The sequence below is a fragment of the Macaca fascicularis genome, chromosome 8 (assembly GCF_037993035.2).
Source record: "Macaca fascicularis isolate 582-1 chromosome 8, T2T-MFA8v1.1".
NCBI classification, from domain to species: domain Eukaryota; kingdom Metazoa; phylum Chordata; class Mammalia; order Primates; family Cercopithecidae; genus Macaca; species Macaca fascicularis.
Genome location: NC_088382.1, coordinates 151,263,349 through 151,284,594, shown reverse-complemented (window position 1 = coordinate 151,284,594; position 21,246 = coordinate 151,263,349). Strand labels below are relative to the sequence as shown.

At 55.5% G+C, this 21,246-nt stretch overlaps 1 long non-coding RNA gene across 1 annotated transcript; it reads right to left on the bottom strand.

Moving 5' to 3' along the window:
- Positions 1-15,505: 15,505 nt before the first annotated feature.
- Positions 15,506-20,887, bottom strand: LOC141407528 (uncharacterized). Its single transcript, XR_012416963.1, has 2 exons — positions 20,756-20,887; positions 15,506-19,327 (listed from the first exon to the last, which is right to left on the bottom strand). It is a non-coding gene; the product is annotated as an uncharacterized lncRNA (long non-coding RNA).
- Positions 20,888-21,246: the final 359 nt, after the last annotated feature.

The following is a 21,246-nucleotide window of genomic DNA, read 5'->3' as shown; positions in this document are numbered from 1 at the left end:
GGAGGTATGTTCTCCTCACTTTACTTGAACTGATAATACAATGGCACTGGTATACTGTGATCATATGTATGTATAATGTAATACAGTAACCACTCAGATACAGAGACACACTCAAAAACATTATAAACAGATGAAACATGACATTTTTAATAATACTATTCAAGTGACCAACAGCAAGACAGAGAAAAGAAAAGAGAGAAACCAAAAAAAAAAGAAGAAATATAAAACAAAAATAAAATGGTAGTCCTAACATATCAATAATTACATTAAATGTAAATTATCTAAATACTAAATAGTTAAAAATAGTTAAAAGACAGGATAACAGAGTGGATTAAACAACATGCCCCGATCATAAACTGCCCCAAGAAATTTGCTTTCAATATGGTAATATAGACAGTTTGAAAAGGATGGGAAATGATATATTATGCAAAGAGTTATGAGAAAGCAGGATTGTTTATGTTAATGTCAGATGAAATAGGCCAAGGGAAAGAATGAGAGAAAGACACAAAGAGAGGGACAATATATAATGATAAAAGTGTCGATCCACTGAGAAGACATAGCAATCCTAAATGCGCATGTGCCAAGCAACAGAGGTGCAAAATATATGAAGCAAAACCTGATAAAACCAAAAGGAAAAATAGGCAAATCTACCATTACAGTTGGAGACTTCCGTATGCCTGTGATAGGAATAGAACAACTAGACAAAAAATCAGCAAAGATATAGAAAAACTGAACAATGCCATTAACCAATAGGATCTAATCAACAATTGGTAGAACACTCTACCCAACAACAGTGGAATACACATTCTCTTTGAGCGCCCACAGAACATATACCAAGACAGAACCTGCCTCAGGCCATAAAACAAACCTCAACAAATTAAAAATCATTGAAATAATAGAGTGTGTTCTCCAACAAAATGGAGTCCAACTAGAAATCAATGGCAGAAAGACATCAGGAAAATCTCCAGACACTTGGAAATGACTTAATCCATGAGTCAAAGAGCAAGCCTGAAGGGAAGTTTTTAAAACTACATTGAACCAAATAAAAATGAAAATACAACACATCAAAATTTGTGGGACACAGGTGAAGCAGTGCTTAGGGGGAATTTTACAGCACTAAATACTTACCTTAGAAAAGAAGAAACGTGCCAAATCAATAGTCCAAGCTCCTACCTCAAAAACTAGAAAAAGAAGAGTAAATAAACCCAAAGCAAGCAGGAGGAAGGACAGAATAAAGGTAAGATTTGAAGTCAATAAAGCTGAAAACAGAAAAACAACAGAGAAAATCAATAAAACAAAAAGCTAGTTATTTGAAATGATCAATAACATTGACAGATCCCTAACGTGGTGGACGAAAGAGTTTCCTCCTCCTCACTCCCCTCCCACTGTTTCAGAGGGAAGCCCGTCTCCAGGCGGCACCTCCAGTCTTCAGAGCACCCCAGAGTCCACAGCCTCACTGAATCATCCAGGAAAACTCTAGGTTGTGGACCAGATGCTGATGGCCACTTTAGCACTGAGGAAATAAGGGCTAGAGGGAGCTGTGTGCTTTGCTCAAGATCACCAGGCGGTAAGGAGCAGGGTGATGATCAGAACACAGGCTGGCCAACCCTCGGCCCCACTCTCGCTGTCAGTAGATGTGGCGTGGCTTGCGGGGGTCGGGGGGGGGGGCATCAGGGCCTTGTGTTTTTCTCAGATTGGAGTCCCTTCCTCTGCTCAGGCTGGAATGGGACTCGAAACTGGACGGAGACCCCCAGAAACGGAAGGCCTGAAGATGACTCTCAGCTGTATCACCCACCTGTGCACATTCAGCTGGCACTGACTAAGGTCCAGGTATACTTTGAGGGTTGGTGACCCATCCCCAGAGCCAGCAGATGCCATCAATGGGGTGTGGCAGGGAAGCAGGGGGTTCATTGCATGGCCCTTAGAGTTGGACTGTTTCGGTTCCAAATGCAGCCCTTCCTCTTGCTGGCTGTGGGACCTTGAGCAACCGACTTAGCCTCCCTACACTGTAATTTCCTCATCTGCAAAATGAGAATCATAGTCCCTGCCTCAGAGGTTATCGTGAGAATAAACTGGTGAAGGGACGAGTGCCTGCATTTCGGTAAGTCCTGTGAACGTGTTCACCACCACCATTATCCAGAAGCGCCTGGCCCTGGGCCTTCCAAGACTGGGCACTATGCAGAAACTGAGGCAGAAAGCTGCCATGTATGAAAGGAGACCCTTCCAATCCCCCAGGTTCAGTCTGCAGGAAACACCAGGCCTGGCCAGGTGAGCTTGCCCTGCATGTGCCTACCTTCCCTACTGCTCCTGGTTTTGCATTTTCCTTTGATGAACAGTTTTAGTAGAGGCTTATTGCCTGCTTTGCAGCAAACACCTGAAGGAAAGAGGGATGTGCATGCAAAGTCCCATGAAGGAGCTGGTTTCAACTCTCCCCTCTCCTTCCCCTGGGGTCCGGATGCTCCTTCTGAGGGTCTAGACTCTGCAGTCAGGGCCTGGTGCTTAGGGGAACCCACAGACTCACCTGGGTCTGGTTCCACCACCCATTTAAGGTGCAGGCCTCCCCGAACCTGACCAACCCTACCAGGACCATCGGCTGGGGTTGGGGAGGGGATTAGCCAGAGAGGAAACCACGATGCAGACACAGCTTACTCCTCTGATGCCCAGGAAACCTCCCAGGCCACGATTCTCCCAGAGCTGCCTGGGCTGCAGAGACCTGAGAACTGCACAACTCTTAGGGGGCGGATTCAACACAGTGACCAGAGTGACCCCCGGGGGGGATGCACACCCCAGTTTCCAGCCTCAGATTGATGCCTGATCCCACTCCTATCCCTCAGAGAGTCACACTGAGCCCTGATCCTGAACCATGCTGAGCCCCAATTCTGATCACATGTTGAGCCCTGATCTTGGTCACACTGAACTCTGATCCTGACCCATGCTGAACCCTGATCCTGACGCATGCTGAACCCTGATCCTGACGCATGCTGAGCCCTGATCCTGACCCATGCTGAACCCTGATCCTGATGCATGCTGAGCCCTGATCCTGACCCATGCTGAACCCTGATCCTGACGCATGCTGAGCCCTGATCCTGGTTACAGGCTAAGTCCTGACCTTGCACACAGGCTGAACCATGACTCTAATCCTAAACTAGGCCCCGACCCCAGCTATAAACATAAATCCTAACTGCCAGCCACCTGAAGAATGCTCAGGGCAGAGGGAGTGGATATGGATGGCCAGGTGCAGCCCTTGTCCTGTTGGCCACAGGCTGAGATGCTGGATCCACGTGCTGGAGCCTCAGCACCACTCACTGAAGGCAGGTTGTCCCCTTGCCCCTGTGCTCATGGCTTGCCCCATCAGTCGTGGCTGCTCTCCCGGGACCCTGAGGAGGTGGCTGAGCTCTCCATCCCTGCTCCTCTTGGGGGCACCTGTGTGAAAAGTTCAGGAAAAGCTCTTAAAGGAAAATGGTTTTCTACTGTTGAGCCTGAAATAACACTCCCTTTTCCCGAGTTAATAACCGGTTGCTGGAGAGTCAGTGCTATTTTAGAAATAAGCGTCTATTAGCACCGGTCACCTTCCAACGTGACTCAAGGTCATCCCTTTGCCTCTGTCCCTTGGAAGTCAGTGTCTGGATGCTGAGGGCTGAGGTGGAGAAGCCCCTTAGGGTCTTAGGCTGTCAGCGGTCCCTGATGCCCACCTCGGGGTTAGAGGAAGGCAGAGTGGGGCCCGCAGTCAAGTCTGGCCCCTTCTTTGGGTTCCTCGGCTGCCATGCACTGCCACAGCTCACACAGTGCGGACAGCGATGGCGAGGATCCTGCAAACACCAGCCAGATGCTGAAGCACAAACAAAGCTGGCGTGGACTCATTCAGTCCTGCTAGGAAGAGGCCATGGGCGGAGGAACGTGACCATCCATACTATCTGCCAGGCCTGGGCAAGGCCACACAGTTGGCAGTGGCCCTGAGTCCCAGTGCTACGATGAGTCCTAGCGGCAATATGCTTGGGTTGGGGCCAAAGCCTTGGGCTCTAATCCCGACTCTGCAATGAGCCCTCAGGAAGCCTGGTCTCCACGGTCAGTTATGCAACTTGCAAGGACCAGTGCAAAGTAAAAATATGGGGCCCTGGTTTAAAACCGAGGCAACGGCAGAGGATTAAACTGAGCATGAGTCCCTCTGCTTGTAGCCCCTGGGACTGCCCAGGCCACCCCCGCAAAGCCAGTCCCTCTGCCGCGTGTCCTCTGTTTCCTCAGCTGCAGAACAGGTGGTGTCGGTGACTGCCCTGCCCTGTCTCAGGGCTGCTCTGAGGGTGAGACGACTGAGAAACAAAGGAGCAGAGAGATGGGCAGTGTGACCTGGCTCCGCCAGGGGCAGAAGGAGCGAAGGTCAAGGCTGTGGCTCCTCATCTGACATCCCCGCTGCTGGAATCCATCGTGTCTGCTTGATCACATGTTCCAGCTCTACCCCCTGTGCCAAGGTCCTCACCCAGGTCCTTGCCCTTGTGGGGCTGGCAGTCTATGGCAAAGGGACAGGACATACGTCATTGACGCTCTATTCTGTCAAATTGAAAATACCATTGATTCTAAGATGCCATGATTTTGTGTGACACTCAGTCACTGTCAGTGAAATGATGCCATGGGGCCTGCGACAGTCCTCCGCAGTGCACTCAGGGTCACGGCAGCATCTCCTGGCTGGATAATTGCTCCCATTTCTTCCGAGGTGCTCGCCGATTTCTCCTGCCTCCAGTTGCTCTGCTCGTCCTGCGCTAGGCAGCCTTTGTGTACATCTTTCTACTAAACAGAGCTCCCCAGGCACATAAAGTGCCTAGTTCTTGCTTTACAAAAAAAATCCGGAGGCATGGTCATCTCCTCCAGGATGCACACTTGCTTCCCTGATGTAAGAGGGAGCCCTGCTGTTCTGTCCTTGCTTCTGTGTGTGATAAGTCCCCTTCCATGCAGAATCAGAGTGTCACCTTTAAAGCAATTCGAAGTGGCAATTAGACCCAACCCGGGCAATGTCAACAGCACACAAAACTCAACTGAAGGGAAGGCAGCATGAACAGCGGTGCCTCGGCCGGCTACTGAGGCATAACAAACCACCCCGAAATGAAGAATTGCATCATACAATACAATTAAAGCAACATCATTGCTTAAAACAACAGAATTGAACAACGAGTTCAGGAGTGTACAGATCCGCGTGTGGTTCTGGTGTCAGCAGGGCTCATCCTGCATCTGCATTCAGCTGTGAATTGAGTGGGCAGCTCTGGCCTCCCATGTGTTTGGGGGCAGGCTGGCTGTAGACCGGTCCACAGGGTCCTGGCTGGGGCAGCATGGCCTGGCCTGCGTGGTCTCATCCTCCAGCAGCTGGCCCAGGTTGCAGCTGGGTCGGGTTGCAGCTGGCCCGGGTTGCAGCTGGGTCGGGTTGCAGCTGGGTCAGGTTGTAGTTGGCCTGAGTTGCAGCTGGGTCAGATTGTAGAGGGCCTGGGTTGTAGCTGGGTTGGGTTGCAACTGGGTCGGGTTGCAGCTGGGTCGGGTTGCAGCTGGCCTGAGTTGCCGCTGGGTCGGGTTGTAGCTGGGTCGGGTTGTAGCTGGCCTGAGTTGCAGATGGGTCGGGTTGCAGCTGGCCTGAGTTGCAGCTGGGTCAGGTTGTAGCTGGGTCGGGTTGTAGCTGGGTCGGGTTGTAGCTGGCCTGAGTTGCAACTGGGTCAGGTTGTAGCTGGCCTGGGTTGCAGCTGGCCTGGGTTGCAGCTGGCCTGGGTTGCAGCTGGCCTGGGTTTTGCCCACGGGGCAGTTGTAGGGTCCCAGGAGCAGAAGCCCACAATGTAACTCAATTCACAAAGGCCCTCCTGCCACGTGTAGCGTGGAGCCAGACAGTGGCGTGCACCTCACCTCCCAGCACCTCATGAGTTCCTTGACATCACATTGGTGGCTGGAAAGCAGCTTCAGTGGGGGTGTTGGCACCACGGAAATATGCTACAAGTCAGGGGCTGGGCTTTTCAGGGGCGGGAACCCAGTTCACCAGCACACAACTGGTCAGCCACGGTCTACGGGCAAAACCCAGTCACAGGACCAACCCCGATTCAAGGAATGGAGGACAAATAGGACCAGCTTGCTTCAATTTGCTCAAATTTTCCCAGTTTTATCTCTGAAAGTCCCCTGTCTCCTAAACCCCCTCTGTCTCAGGGAGACCTTGGGAACCAATGCCACTTCTTTATGGGAGAAGCATCAGCATCGTGTGCCAAAAATACATGAAGACGGGGTGAAGACTCACGTGCATGTTTGCAATCAACACCTTGTAAGTTCAAGTTCACACACACACAGGCCGCAGCAGCTGAGTCCCGACTCCCACCAGAGGACAGCACCTGGCAGACCCCAACTCCCATAGGATGCATCCCAACTTCCTGCCACTTAAAATGTGGGAAAGTGATTGTCTTAGAACTGGTGAAATACAGCGGTTAAAACACAGGACAGTGACGCATCAGCCGCGCCATGATCAGGGATTGAAGTGATCAGCGCACGGGGGTGGGGCCAGGGCCAGGGCCACGGGGCCAGGCACAGAGGATGCCCACCAGCTGAGCTCTGAAGAGCCACAGCTCATTCCCAAGTCCCAGAACAAACAGCCACTGGCCTCTTTTCTTCCTCCCTGGTCAAGTGCATACCTCAAATGGCCCTTTGAAGTCCCGCAGGCTGGGGCTGCATGCTAGCGTGCATGGTCAGGGAAGCAACAACGTGGGGCCTCTCTGACTCGGGCATCCCTGGGGGCGACAGGTCAGAGGTGACTGTGAGTTTGGGCTTGAAAGGCTTCTTCTGGAGGGATGAAAGAGAGGGAGGGAGGATGGGAACAGGCAGAGGAGCCAGCGCAGCGCTGGCAAAGCAACACACAAATACAGAAACGGAGCACGCGGCAGTGATGGCCAGAAAGACCAGCTGAGACCCAGGACGGTGGGTCTCAGCCAGGGCTGGTCCTGCCTCTAGGGGACTGGTCAGGTCCGGAAGCATCTGTGGTTGACACAACTGTGGGAGGCGGATGCTGCTGTCCTCCAGCAGGTGGAGACCATGGATGGAGCTGACACCCTGCAGGTCAAGGGGTGTCCCAGAAAAGACTCCCCGCCCCACACCTCAGGAGGGCCCAGGGTGAGAAGCCAGGAGGGAAAGGACAGCATCAGGCAGCACAAAGGCAGCACAAAGAATGGGGAGGGGGAGGAGCCAGCCCACTGGGTGGCCCCCATGCTCCAGAGCCCCAGCCTTCCAAGCAGGCTCAGGGGGACTCCTCAGCCCACGGTTCCCTGGCCCTGCCAGCCACTGCGCAGACTCTGGAGAAGGCTGTTTGCTATTCTGCCCCAGGTCCCCGGCACAGCTGGCTGGAGCCCCAGGACGTGGAGGGGCTACCCTAATTGCACTAATAGCTGGTAATCAGGCATAATGGGGTGTTTGTACACACCACCAAGCCCGGCTGCAGGTGTGGCAGGCAGGCGAGGCCCGCAGGGCTGCCGGAGACTCAGCAGCACGCCAGCTGAGAGGCTGGGGCCCACGGGCGACTTCACTCCCATAGGTGCTTAAAATCTCCCTTGGGCTTCCCATGTTGCACAAAGCATGCCAGCTATCCACAGACCATTCAAGATTTCCAGATTTCCCAGTTGCCCTACGCCGGCCACCATGGACTTCCAGCCCCTCGGTTGGTGGCCCAGAGAAACACAAAGCAAGTGGAGCCTGTGATATCCCCAAGTCACCAACTCCGTGGGTGCGGCAAAGAAGAGGCTATTGCTGTCCCCATGATGCCCACTGCCTGGGGGAGCTTGAGGGCCCTGAGACCACTCACAGTGATTGCCATTGTCGCCATAACCAGCCCCTAGGGGTAAGCCCTGCTCCAGATGCTGCAGAACTGCCTCACAGCCACCCTCCGTGTGGGGGGTGTCACTACTATCACCCGTGTTTTCCAGATGAGGGAAAGTGAGGCTCAGGAAGACTCGCGCCTGGCCGATGGCCACACAGCTGCGCAGGGGTGCAGGCTGCAGGCTGAGGCACAGGCTATGCTCTGGGCAGCATGACTAACTTTGCTGAAGCAGATGAGCATCAGGGGAAGATGGAAGAGGAAGCGTTGTCAAGCTGGGTTTTGAAGGATGTATAGGAGTTGCCACACTGAGGACTGGGAGGACATTGCCCTTACATAGGCGTAGGATGGTGGTGGTATCTCTTAGGACAAGTGATTACTGCTGAGCAAGAGAGGAAAGGATAACAGCAGATGGGTCGGGAAAAGTAGGTCAAAGAGCAGGCTAGGAAGCCTCGACAGTTGGGATAAAGTTTCTATTATGGAGAGATGGCTTTCCTGGCTCAGGTAGGCATGGGCTGCAGGCAAGGACAGCAGAATTCAAGAGCTCACGCATGTCTGAGCTCAAGGGAGCAAAATAAAGAGACAGGAAGCTTGGCTGGACCCAGGATCCTGGTTCAAAGTTCGACTCTGCCACTAATATGCTGTGTGACCTTGGGCAGATTCCTTACCCTCTCTGTGCTTGGGCCCTCTCACAGGGTTGCCATGAGGCTTAGTGGGATAAGACCCTCAAAGCAGCTAGAGCATGTCTGGTGCATGGTTAGAACCCCGCATGTCAGAAGTCACATTGTCCCGGAGGACCCAGCAGGCCTCTGAGACCAGTACAGAGCAGGGGAGAGGGACCCCGTCGCCCGCTGATGTTAAATCTCAGGGTCTCGTCAAACACTTCTGCAAGGACATCTGCCCAGCAACTTCCTGTCCAAACTCAGACTGACGCCACCCTTGTTATTGATATTGGTAACCAAGGATAATTGTCCCGAAACAATTACGTAATCCTCCTCATTTTTCCTTTAAAAACTTTTGTCTTCCTTTACCTCCCGGAAGATACACATAGTTTACTGTGGCACGGGGATTCCCAATAATGCCTATTCCCAAATAAACGTCATCTTCTTTTAGAGAGCCTCCCTCTGTGTGATTTAGGTTGGCACCTCGTAACTATTGGTGCTATTATTATCACCACTTCCACTCTATGGGAGATGAAACTGAGCACAGACAGGTTAAGTAACATGCCCAGGGTCACACAGCAGGTGAGGTGTGGAACAAGGATTTGAACCCAGGCCACCAGGTACCAGAGCCTCAGTCTTGCTCCCAACCACTGTGCTATGAGAGCCCTGAGTTCCTGAGCTGAACTGAGGACCAGGGAAAGATATTTAAAGTAAGATCAAGGGGCCCCCAAGAAGCTTGCCAGCACAGGGCACCAGGAAGCATGTGCCAAGGTCCTGTGCAGAGAAGAATGTAGACAGCAGGAAGAACTGGAACCCACGTGGCTGCAGCTGTTGGCCAAGGGAAGTGAGGGAGGGCCATGGAGGGTGAGGTGGGTGTGAGAGGAGAGAGTAAGTCGAGGGCCACATCCCCCAGGCTTACTGGCCCATGAGGCCTTTGGGGGTTTATCTCAGGTGCCCTGGAGGCCATGGGGGACGTCACTCAGGAGGCATGATTGGATCCCCCAGCCACGGGGTGTGGGATGGATGGTGGGGGGGCCACCGGGGGACCGGCCCCTGGGGAGGCTTCAGCAGTGCTTCAGATGAGAGATGGCCTGGATTCCATAGGAAGGCGGGTGGCATGGAGTGGGAGACAGGATGGATTCCAGGCATATTAAGGAATGGAGGGATGTGCAGGGCTGTAGTGGCTGGGCTCAGGGGTGAGCAGGGAGAGCTGTCAGAAATCCATCCCAGTTTCTGAAATGAAGAGGGTGTAGGGACAGCCATCACCGAGATGGAGCTGCAGGAGGCTCAGATGCTTGGATTGGGGCCCGGGTTCTGTAGGGGCCTCTTCCATCAGAGGGGAGAGGCGTCCAGATAAGCCCCAGGATCCTCAGGGGCCGGGGCTGGAGGCGGCTGTGGGTGTCAGACCCATCTCCGGGGAGCTAGGATCCAGAGGGGAGGAAGGCAAGGGTGGCTGGGGCGGGGGGCTGCCGAGAGGCAGGGGGGCCTGGAGTGAGGGATCAGATGGCAAAAAGGCTTCGGACAGCAGGGAGGGGAGGCTGGGCTCCGGGGCCGGGCAGGCAGCACAGCACGGCAGTCATGCGTTTGCTGCAGGCGCGTGCAGTGCCTGCTTCTCGGCAGTTTCCTGCAGTGCACAGCACCTGGCCCGTCCTAGGACACGCCTGTGGGATGGGTGGGGGAGGTCAGGGGCAGAGACATGGGGAGTCCATCTGCTCTGCAAATGTGGGACAGGCAGCTGGGGTGGGGTCAGACGCTGCCTACTATATCTACTGGGGTTGAGTGAGGTGACCTGAGTGACTCTGAGGCCTTGGAGTTGGGAGGCGGCCAGAGGACTCAGGCAGCACAGCCTGGGAAGCCTGGCCACTGGGTGCAGTGGTCCTGGGGCCACAGAGGTTACAGTTCAAGCAGGCAGGGCCAAGGTCTCCGTGTCACCAGGGACGGGAGGCCCAGGCCTTTAGATGCCCCAGCTTCAAGAACCTTTTCCACGGCCATCTCAGAGGCCACCTGGGCTGCTGTGGCTCTCAGTGTAACTCAGCCCTGGGGACATCCTTGGTCACCGAGGGACCGGGGGACAGGGACACAAGATACACTGGTCACCTTGAGATCCCTCTGGAGTGGGGGCACAGGGGAGCAAGGATTGCAACACAGAGAGGTCAACCCTGGGTGTTGGATGTGCCAGGACCCACAAATGAAGACGACGAGGGGACCCCAGAAAGAGTCAACAGCAGGAGCTGAGCTGAGGCCAAGACAGCGGGGAGCCACCTGGGCCCTTCAGGGTCCCCTTTACCACAGCCTGGAGGCTGCAGGGACGGAGTGGGGAAGGAGGGAGCCTTCCTGCAGGACTTACTCCCTGTGCTAAAGACCTGGCATCACTAAGAGCTGATGGGGTGACTGTGGGGAGTGATCTCTAGGATGCTGCTAGGAAGAAAAACAGGGAGGAGGGCCGGGCGCGGTGGCTCCCGCCTGTAATCCCAGCACTTTGGGAAGACGAGGCGGGCAGATCACGAGGTCAGGAGATCAAGACCATCCTGGCTAACGAGGCGAAACCACGTCTACTAAAAATACAAAAAATTTAGCCGGGCATAGTGGTGGGTGCCTGTAGTGCCAGCTACTTGGGAAGCTGAGGCAGGAGAATGGTGTGAACCCGGGAGGCGGAGCTTGCAGTGAGCTGAGATCGCGCCGCTGCACTCCAGCCTGGGCAACAGAGCCAGACTCCATCTAAGAAAGGAAAGAAAGAAAAGAAAGAAAGAAAGGAAGAAAGGAAGAAGGAAAAGGAAAGGAGAGGAAAGAGAAAAACAGGGAGAGGAAAGTGTGAAGGAGCTGAGCCAGGGCACCCACAAATAGGAGAGAAAGGGAAAGGAGAGTCATTTGCATATATTTAAAACACAATGGAGGGCTTAAGCAAAGCTGAAGGAGAAACATCTAAGAAGAGGGACAGGACGGGTGGAGGGAACTAGGACCAGAGCCAGGATTTTCTGAATCTCCCGAGCCAACACTCATGTAATTACACAACAAAATTACATTTTTGAAAAAAAAAATCCCTAAAAATTAAAAGCAAAATCGAACCATATATGGAGTGGTTAGCATAACCACACGGAGGGAATCATTTGATGTAAGCTTCAAACACAGCAATTTTAAGGTATATTCCTGCGGGTTAGACCCTAAGGACAGAAAGAAATGCAAAAGCAAAAATAAAAATTAAGAACTTAATTCCCAGGAATTACATTGTGACTAATAATATCAGTGGCTATTCTAAGACTGCATTTACACAAAGATAAAATAATAACACGATTGACCTCCCCCAGTCTGGGGAAACCGGTTTGTCAGCATGAGAGAAAAGAGGTACAAGCATAAAGTAAAAAAATTGCCTAAGATCCTGCAAGCCTATGTTGGATCAGGTGGTATCTGCACGAATTTGTGATTTTTTAAAAATCTTTAAGAAAGTAATTTTCCTAGCCTGCCTGGGAGCAAACCAGCCCAGGAGCAGTGAGCACTCGGCTCTTGGTACCCAGGGACTGAGACCACATCCCCATGTCAAGCTCCTTGGAGAATGTCCGACTACCAGGCTGGGCCAGGAAATGTCCAAGAGGAGCCTGGAGCTTCTTGTCATCCCCAAAGCAAGGAAGCCGTCAGAGCTTTCTGGAATTATGCCAAAACCATCAGGAATCGAGTCGAAGAGCTTTCCACAAGCCAAAGACGGGAGGAATTACATATCAAGGCAGATCCTAACCCCAGTGGATTAAAACCCATCAAATACGTGCAACTTCACACATTCAGAATGACGAAAACCCTCATGGGTAAGCGTTACAGGAGGCAAGACTGCCAGCTTGTTGTTTTGGAAGCTAGCGAGTAAAGGCAGAGAATCCAGCGTGTCTCCGGACAGTCCGTCGTACACGACCACATATCCACGTCAACGACAGCTGATGAGGGAACATTCTTTCATAGGGAAGCATTCCAGCCAACGAACACACAAGGCTGACAAACTTTCATCACCATCCTGCGATTCCCTGATAACTGGGGAATGTGGCAGGCAATGGCAGATAATGTCATGGAGGAGAGGGACAGGCAGCCACCCTGCACCTTCTCACCGAGGAACACACCTGGTGAGGCAGGAGAATGGTGTGAACCCGGGAGGCAGAGCTTGCAGTGAGTCGAGATAGCGCCACTGCACTCCAGCCTGGGCGACAGAGCCAGACTGTCGCTGCTATGGCTCAGAACTCACCACCAAGGACTGGGACTGCACAGGGATGTGTCTTCAGGGTCTGAGCTGGAAACTCCCAGGACACAGGCTGCCTCCTGCACAGGTTACCAGCAAGGAGAAAAGAGCACACAGGGAAGGATGGAGGGGATGTTTGTGAACTAGGAGATCTGAGGGGCTCTTGTGGATGTGTGCAGGCCTCATTTCGAAAATAATTTTAATAAAAATCCTGTTAAAAAAGCATTCATGATATAATCAGGGAACTTGGAAGCCTGGCTGGTGGAGGACATTATTTTTTTTTAAATGCCGTTCTTCCCTTTAGGTGGGAGATGGGTGTAGCAGCTGTATATTTTTAAGAGCCCTCATCTTTCAGAGATGCACTCTGAAATGTTTATGGATAAAAACTGAGCAGCTCTCTATGCAGTGACATGGAAAATGTTCATAATTTATAACCTGGAGTGAATGTAGCATGCCACAGATCAATGCATTGAATGCCATCCAATTTGTTTTGTAAAGAAAGGAACAGAGAGAGCTGTCTAGGAGGCATCACACTCAGAGAAAGATCCAGAAGGGCCATGCAGAGTGTTGGCACTGGGCATCCCTGAGGAGCCCGACCACAAGGACAGTGAGGTGAGCCCTCACTTCTTCCTGGCAGGGAAATCCTTCTTTGTGGAGAAAAGTGAAATGACGTCATCATTCTGCGGCCTCCAGTGAGCTAATGGACGGGGTATTGACCATCAACAGCTGCCAGCAACATCACACGAGAGAGGCTGCTGGCCCATGTGTCTGCTACAAGCCCCCGATCCCACCACGTGGTGTCCTGCCGAACACGGCCTGTGTCCGTCTGGCCAGCCCTGCGTGGAGTGCCCTGCTGCCTGGGGCCATCTGGCCTTGTCCTGAGCAGCAGTGGGCAGGGGCTGAGGTGCTGGGGAGATGACCTCGGCACTGTGTCTTGCACACGTAGGGAGACTATTGTCTCCTCCAATGCTGTTTCTCCTCCCTTGCGCTGGAGACTGTCAGTGCAGCCATGGAGGCACCTTTGTCTGGGGAGATAAAAGCAAGGTTATGTACTTGGGATAACTCATGACAGCCGATAAATCAAGTGGCCCCTCCATGAGCCAGGACAGCTCTGAGAGGGACAGGTGTCTCAGGGCTGTGTGACTGCATGTGAGTTTCAGAGGGGGGTGGAGTGGCGAGGGGCAGGCCCCGGGCCTCCTGTTTTTTCACCTGTAGAACAGAGGCCAAAACAGGGGACCCTCCACCCTGCACCCTTCCCAGGACCCTGAACTCCAGAGTTCACCCACTCACGGTCCCCTGCGGTCCCTGGGCCTTGCGGGTCCTCTGAGGCGTGGCCTTGGCTGTGCTCTCTGCCTGGTGTACACGGCCAAGGGAAGCCTGAGAAGGGGGTGGTTCCGGGGCTGGAGACGGCGCCTCCAAACAGGAACGCCTGGTCCTGCGGCCCACTTCTTGCCCTGCGGTGAGGAGCACTCTCTGCGGGAAAAGCTGGGGCTCCATCCACATCCTCTCCCCATCCCATTTCTCTCCCTAATTAGGAAGCAGGTCATTACCGTCAAGGAAAAAAGTCCAAATCAACTTAGAGTCCTTCACCTTCTTCTCCCACCTGAATCCTCTTCCTCCTGCAGGTACGGCTCTGGCACCCCCACCTCCAGCAAGCCCTCGTGCTCCCCCCCCACCTCCAGCAAGCCCCCGTGCTCCCCCCCCACCTCCAGCAAGCCCCCATGCTCCCCCCCCCACCTCCAGGAAGCCCCCGTGCTCCCCCCCCACCTCCAGGAAGCCCCCGTGCTCCCCCCCACCTCCAGCAAGCCCCCGTGCTTCCCCCCCACCTCCAGCAAGCCCCCGTGCTCCCTCCCACCTCCAGGAAGCCCCCGTGCTCCCCCCCACCTCCAGGAAGCCCCCGTGCTCTCCCCCCACCTCCAGGAAGCCTCCGTGCTCCCCCCCACCTCCAGGAAGCCCCCGTGCTCTCCCCCCACCTCCAGGAAGCCCCCGTGCTCCCCCCCACCTCCAGGAAGCCCCCGTGCTCTCCCCCCACCTCCAGGAAGCCCCCGTGCTCCCCCCCCACCTCCAGGAAGCCCCCGTGCTCCCCCTCCCACCTCCAGGAAGCCCCCGTGCTCCCCCCCACCTCCAGGAAGCCCCCGTGCTCCCCCCCCACCTCCAGCAAGCCCCCGTCCTCCTCCTCCCACCTCCAGGAAGCCCCCGTGCTCCCCCCCCCACCTCCAGGAAGCCCCCGTGCTCCCCCCCACCTCCAGGAAGCCCCCGTGCTCCCCTCCCACCTCCAGCAAGCCCCCGTGCTCCTCCTCCCACCTCCAGGAAGCCCCCGTGCTCCCCCCCCACCTCCAGGAAGCCCCCGTGCTCCCCCTCCCACCTCCAGGAAGCCCCCGTGCTCCCCCCCCACCTCCAGGAAGCCCCCGTGCTCCCCCCCACCTCCAGGAAGCCCCCGTGCTCCCCCCCACCTCCAGGAAGCCCCCGTGCTCCCCCCCACCTCCAGGAAGCCCCCGTGCTCCCCCTCCCACCTCCAGGAAGCCCCCCTGCTCCCCCCCACCTCCAGGAAGCCCCCGTGCTCCCCTCCCACCTCCAGGAAGCCCCCGTGCTCCCCCTCCAACTGGGCTGAGCGTCTCTCCCAGTGCCAGCCCCCGGTGCTCCAACAGACGTGGTCATGGAGGCTTCATGAGTCACAGCCCGCCTGCCCCTGTGCTTCCTGCCTTGCCCAGAGGGGAGTCCTGGCTGTTGTCCCCAAGGCCCCATCTCCTAATGTAGCAGGACGAGTGGGAGACAAAACTCCTCAGACACCGAGTTACAGACACCGAGTTACAGAAGGAAGGGTTTATTCGGCTGGGGGCATCGGCAAGACTTCAGTCTCAAGAGCCGAGCTCCCGGAGTGACTAATTCCTGTCCCTTTTAAGGGCTCACACCTCTAAGGGGGTGCGTGTGAGAGGGCCGTGATTGAGCAAGCAGGGGGTACGTGACTGGGGGCTGTTTGCACCGGTAATTAGATTGGAACAAAACAGGATAGGGATTTTCACAGTGCTTTTCTATACAATGTCTGTAATCCACAGATAACACAACTGATTAGGTCAGGGGTCAATCTTTAACTACCAGGCCCAGGGTGCGGCGCCGGGCTGTCTGCCTGTGGATTTCATTTCTGCCTTTTAGTTTTTACTTCTTCTTTCTTTGGAGGCAGAAATTGGGCCTAAGATAATATGAGGGGTGGTCTCCTCCCTTACTAATACCCGACTGTCCCTGTCTGCCCCAGGGCGAGCGCCAGGCCTATCCCAGCCACAGCTGCGGACTCTCCAGGGCCCACCCCTACCCCTCCTCTGGACTCCACTGGGGCACTGCTGTGGGGCTGGGATCTCCCCAGAGGGGCGGGTAAGAGCTGAGGGAGTCGCAGTACCAGTGGGGGCAGGCGCTGGCAGGCGTCCTCAGGCCTTCCTCCCCAGCACCACGTTCCCACTTGCGGGACGCTCAGGACATGCTCTGCATGACGGAGACAGCTGTACCTTCCCGTGCAGCTGCCGCTAGCTCAGGAATGCCTCTCTGGGTCTCTCCCCCACTCCCTGGCCTGCTTCCTCTCACCCTCCCTTCCAGTGCCCTGGGGCTGCACCTCCCTCTGAGGCCACAGCATGTGGCCCTATGTCAGGCTCTGTGCTCTGGGCACTTGGGCTCACCGAGGCCAGGCCCCTTAGACAATGCTCAGTCAGCCTTAGTTCAGCTGCTCCGGCCATGCACGTGGGGGCCAGAGTCTCTGGACTCTGGACTCAGTCTCTGGAGACCAGAGGTGCTCCAGGAAAAAAGGGAAGGCCATTTGGTTTCCACTAGATGAGCCTGAGGCCTGTGGCCAGGGCGATTTTCTCAACTTGTGGCCTTTTTTTAAAAAAATCACCTATGGAAATGCAGACATCCTCCAGCTCCAGGAGCAGTGACACCAGAGCAAGTAGCCACAATGAGGAAGTGGCACAGCCCCTGCCTGGGACTGCCGCTGAGGGCTGCCAGTCAGATGGGCTTCAAGCAGCTCTGGTGGCTCCCGGCCCCATCGCCCATCACAGCAAGAATTTCTTCTTAAATCTGCCTAGTAGGTGGCGATGCAGCTGCTATGTAGGTAGAGTCAGGGAAGAGCAGGAGGGAAAGGATGGAGGGGAGAAGGAGGAGGAGGGAGGAGAAGGCAATGAGGATGATGGCAAGTCTCCAGCTCCAGGAAGCCCACTGCAGTAGGTCTGCATGTTCTGAGTCTAAGTCCCTGTGACGTGACCCATGGGGTCCTGCCTTCCCCATCACAGCATTTATCACTCCACAGTACTGTGTCAACCTGCCCAGTGTGCTCCCCACCAGACCGAGGGGGCCTGGGAGCCACTGTGTGTCTAGTGCACCCCTAGGAGGAAGATCTGGTTGGAGTGCAGATGTTGCACCACCAGATGACAGTGGGGGCCCCGCAGTGTGGTGCCCACGGCCACGCTCTTCAATGCCCACACCCGCGCCCCACAGAGCATGCTGCTCCTTCTTGCCCTTCCCACATGGTGTCTCCCAGTCCCCGTGCTTCTTCACCAGGTAGCCCCGCCTGCTTTCTGGCCTATGGCCCCTGGAGAAAGGGACAGCCTTTCCCAGCCTCCTCTGCAGGCTCTCTGGGGCTCTCCAAGTGCCTCCAGCCCGTGGCTGAGTCCCCCTTCGTTGCTCTCATCCTTGCACCAAAACACTGCACTTTATTCAGCCCGTCCTCACGAGAAGTTTTCCAATTTGGGGCTCATTCTGGAGAGGACCCTCCAGTCTCTCTTGAGTTCTCCATACTCCACTTCAAGTCCAGATTCTCCAGCTCGGATAATGACCCGACGAGGAGAAAGGAGAGGGGAAGATCACCTCTCCACACGTCTGCGCTCTGCAATCTCCCGCGTAAAAGCCACCCGGAGTCGCAGGGATTTTCTTTCTTAATTGAACTCCGCAAGTGGGAGGAGAGTGAGAGATAGCACGCACTCCCGTGTGCCGGGCACCCAGCCTCGGTGAACCCTGGCCAGGCCACCCGATGGCTCTTGCAGGAAGGGTCTACTGTTCCCATCTTGCAGATGAGGAAGGTGAGGCCCTAGCAGGTGGTAGACAGATAGAGGCTCCTAAAAGTGCAACGACAGCTCACCCAGACAGGGAGACTCCATCGAACACACCCCACCTGCTCCCTGTGCAAACCCCCCTCCTCCCACAGGCACTTACAGGAAACGCCGAGTCTGGAGCCAAGAGCCCAGGCCTCCCTGGCTGTGTCCTCAGACCGGGCCCTCGGAGTCCTGCAGAACGCCTTACTCTACCTGCTCCTCTTATCTTACAGGTGGGGACATTTAGTCCAGGGACAAAGTCAAGACCAAGTCCAAGCTTCCTAACTCCAGTCCTCGTCCTGCTTGGTGAGCCTCGTCCCCCACCTTGGATGCTCCACTCCCTCTCTGGGCCTCAGTTTCCCCATCTGTAGCACGGGTCTCTAAGCCCTCCTCCTGCCCAAGGGCTGCTGGGGAGGCCTACACGGGCCACGCAGGCTCCAAGCCTACGACGATGCCCTCCAACCTCCCCCCGACCCCCACCCCCACCCCAGCTTCCAAGGAGCCTAGCCTGGGGCTAGTTCCCCCGCCCCATCAGACCGCCAGCGCTGCTGCTCCGGGTGGAGGCTGCGAGGGAGGCCGGTCCCACCGCGAAGGACTTTGCCGACTGACAGGCTGTCATGTTCTCGGCAAAGGACAAGATTTGCTGGGTTATTAAGCACACACGGCCCCGCAGACTGTGGCCAGGAGATAAGGAAATCTCCATCGAATGACTGCGGGATGGAGTCTGCGTCCCTTTTTTCTTTCTTTCTTTCTTTTTTTTTTTTCTTCGCTCAACTTTGGTATTTTCAAGCTTAGAAGTGACTGCTCTAATCAAACCAAGAGACCAGCGGCAGGAGGCGGATTTGCGCACAGAAAATGGAAAGTTTAAGAAAAAAAGAAGGCAGGGGGTGGGGAGAGCTTGTTCCAGAAACATGGAAACAGTTTCTCGTGGCTGGATAGATATGGCACAGCCCCAGCCTCCACGTAGGCAGCTGAAATTTTCGAGTAGAGGCATGGCCTAGCCTTTAGAGGCCTGCAATCTCACGGGGGAGGCAGAGCTCCTGCAGGAAGGCCCTGGTCCGATGGCAGAGACACAGCCACTCAGGCAATTCATCTGGTGGGGCAGCAAGGGCCTGCCCTAGGCAGAAAGCCCCAGCAACCCCCACTCCCCAGATGCTCTCAGGAACTCCTCAGGTCACGAACCAGCTGCGCACCAGCTGCCTCCTCAGCCCCGAAGGCTTCCCTGAGCAGACCCCTTCATGGCAGTGGTGGACCCCTCCCCACAGCTGCTCCCAGCCCATGGCCCACCCAGTGCATGCCACAGAGTGAGCCACAGCCTGAGTCACCTCCCAGGAGTGTCGTGTTCTTGCTGCAAGAGCCCAGCCAGGGCTTATCTGGCCACCAGTCCATCCAGTCCTGTGCCGAGGTGGTCCTCATGCGTCCAGCTCCTGGGCCGCAGGAAGTGTTGGCCTGAGCCCAGGCAGGTGTCATGCCTTCTACTGTTACAGTCGTCCTGAACACAGGGCAGTGGGTGAGCTTCCACGCGAACGCAGACTTGAAAGACACAAACTCACGTCTGCAAGCATTTTTAAAGGTGACCAGTGACCTTGGAGCAGCCTCAACTCCTTCCCTCTCACTCTCCCTCCAGAAAGTTCACTATCGCCGGCAGCTGGCACTCAGGCCTCCCCACACACTGTTCCTCTGCCCAGAATGCTTATCCCTGCACTCTTCATAGGGAAGATGGCTCCTTTTCCTGTCATAAGTCTCGACTGCCTTGTCTCCTCCTCCAGGCAGCCCTCGCAGACTGCCCCTCCCGCATACTCCACCCCAGGCCCTACTCCTTTCCCTTGCCAGGGACGACATGCTTGAGCTTGTCACTTGAGTCAGTCTGCCTCCCCCTGCCAACAAGAATATCAACTCCATGAGGGCAGGTGTGCCCCAGGGTCTGGCCCATGGTAGGTGCCTCATAAATGAGTGCTGAATAAATGAGGAGGTCCCTGCAATCTCCCTGCCTCCACCTGCTGTCCTTGGTCACACCCACCAGCTGTGCACATGTCATAGGCATCTTCCTGCTGAGCCTTCCACGCCTGCCACGTCAAAGCCATCACAGGCTGGTGGGGGACATGGGGGCCCCCCGGGGGCACCTGTCACCTCCCTCAGTGGCCCACCCAGTCAGTGTGCTGGCGCTTGCCTGTCCCCACTGTGGGGGGTTGAGAATCATGAACACAGCATTTGGCACCCACTTTCATTAAGAGGTAGCGTCAGGAGCTCATTCCTGTAATTCCAGCAGTTTGGAAGGTCAAGGCAGGATAATCACTTGAGCGCAGGAGTTAGAGACCAGCCTGGGCAACATAATAAGATCCCCGCTCTGCAAAAATCTAAAAATCGGCCAGGCGTGGTGGCATGCACCTGTGTTCTCAGCTACTCGGGGGCCTGAAGCAGGAGAATTGCTTGAGCCCTAGAGGCTGAGGCTACAGTGAGCTATGATTGCACCACTGCACTCCAGCCTGGGTGACAGAACAAAATTCTGTCTCAAAAAATAAAAATAAAAAAAAAATGGTGGTATCAGCTGCCTGGCCCTGAGTCTGCAGCCCTCTGCGGCCCACCGAATGTGGCAGGGCTGGCACTGCAAGCTCCAAGCCCGGGCAGCAAGGGCCTGGCAGTGCCCACTCTCACCCTCTTGGAGGCCAGCACCATGCAGGGACGTTCCACTGACCCCTTTCTCACTCCCCGAGTGAGACCTGTCATTCTCCTACCAAAATCCCTGCCCTCCACCCTCCCAACAGGGCCACAGAGGACAGCGCCGGTGGAGGGGGCCCAGCTGGGGACAGGTCTCAGGTCTCATGACAAATGCGTGCCGGTGGACCAATGCAGGTCCTGCACACGGCTGAGCTGCCCTGAGCCGAGAGCCTTTGGCTGGCACTTCAGAAACTCCCCACAGCCAGCGCCACTGCAGCACCTGGTCTTTCTGTGACCCTGACCACCGGGGGACACCTCTTCTCACCTGGTCTTTCTATGACCCTGACCGCCGGGGGACGCCTCTTCTGAACCCCTCTGTTATGTGATTTCTTGATGAATTTTGGAAGCCACCGAATGCAGGAAGCGTCTTTTCTCAGGGTGCCCCGGATCCTGTCTCGTTCTTTAAATGCGAGCATTTTCCACTGTCACTGAAGCAAGCAGCTCCTCCCTAAAGGAGGGAGGAAGGGTGCCGGGCTCAGTGCTTGGAGCGCACAGGATTCTCACCCGTCACTTTGCCATCTCGGCAGCAGCTGCAGTAGGGATTGCATATGTTCAGCAAAGTCCCTTCGGGCCTGGCTGTAGCTCGGAGCCGGAGGAGTGAGTCCGTGCGCACGGCCTGGGAGCAGGGTCTTTCCTCCACCGGCGGCCTTTGGTGTTGGTCCAGAGCCCGGGGCCTAGCATTCGAGGGTCCCGGCAGTTGTCCCTCCTGCTTGCTTCCTGACAGGTACCACCCAGGGACCTGCCCAGTGGCCCTGA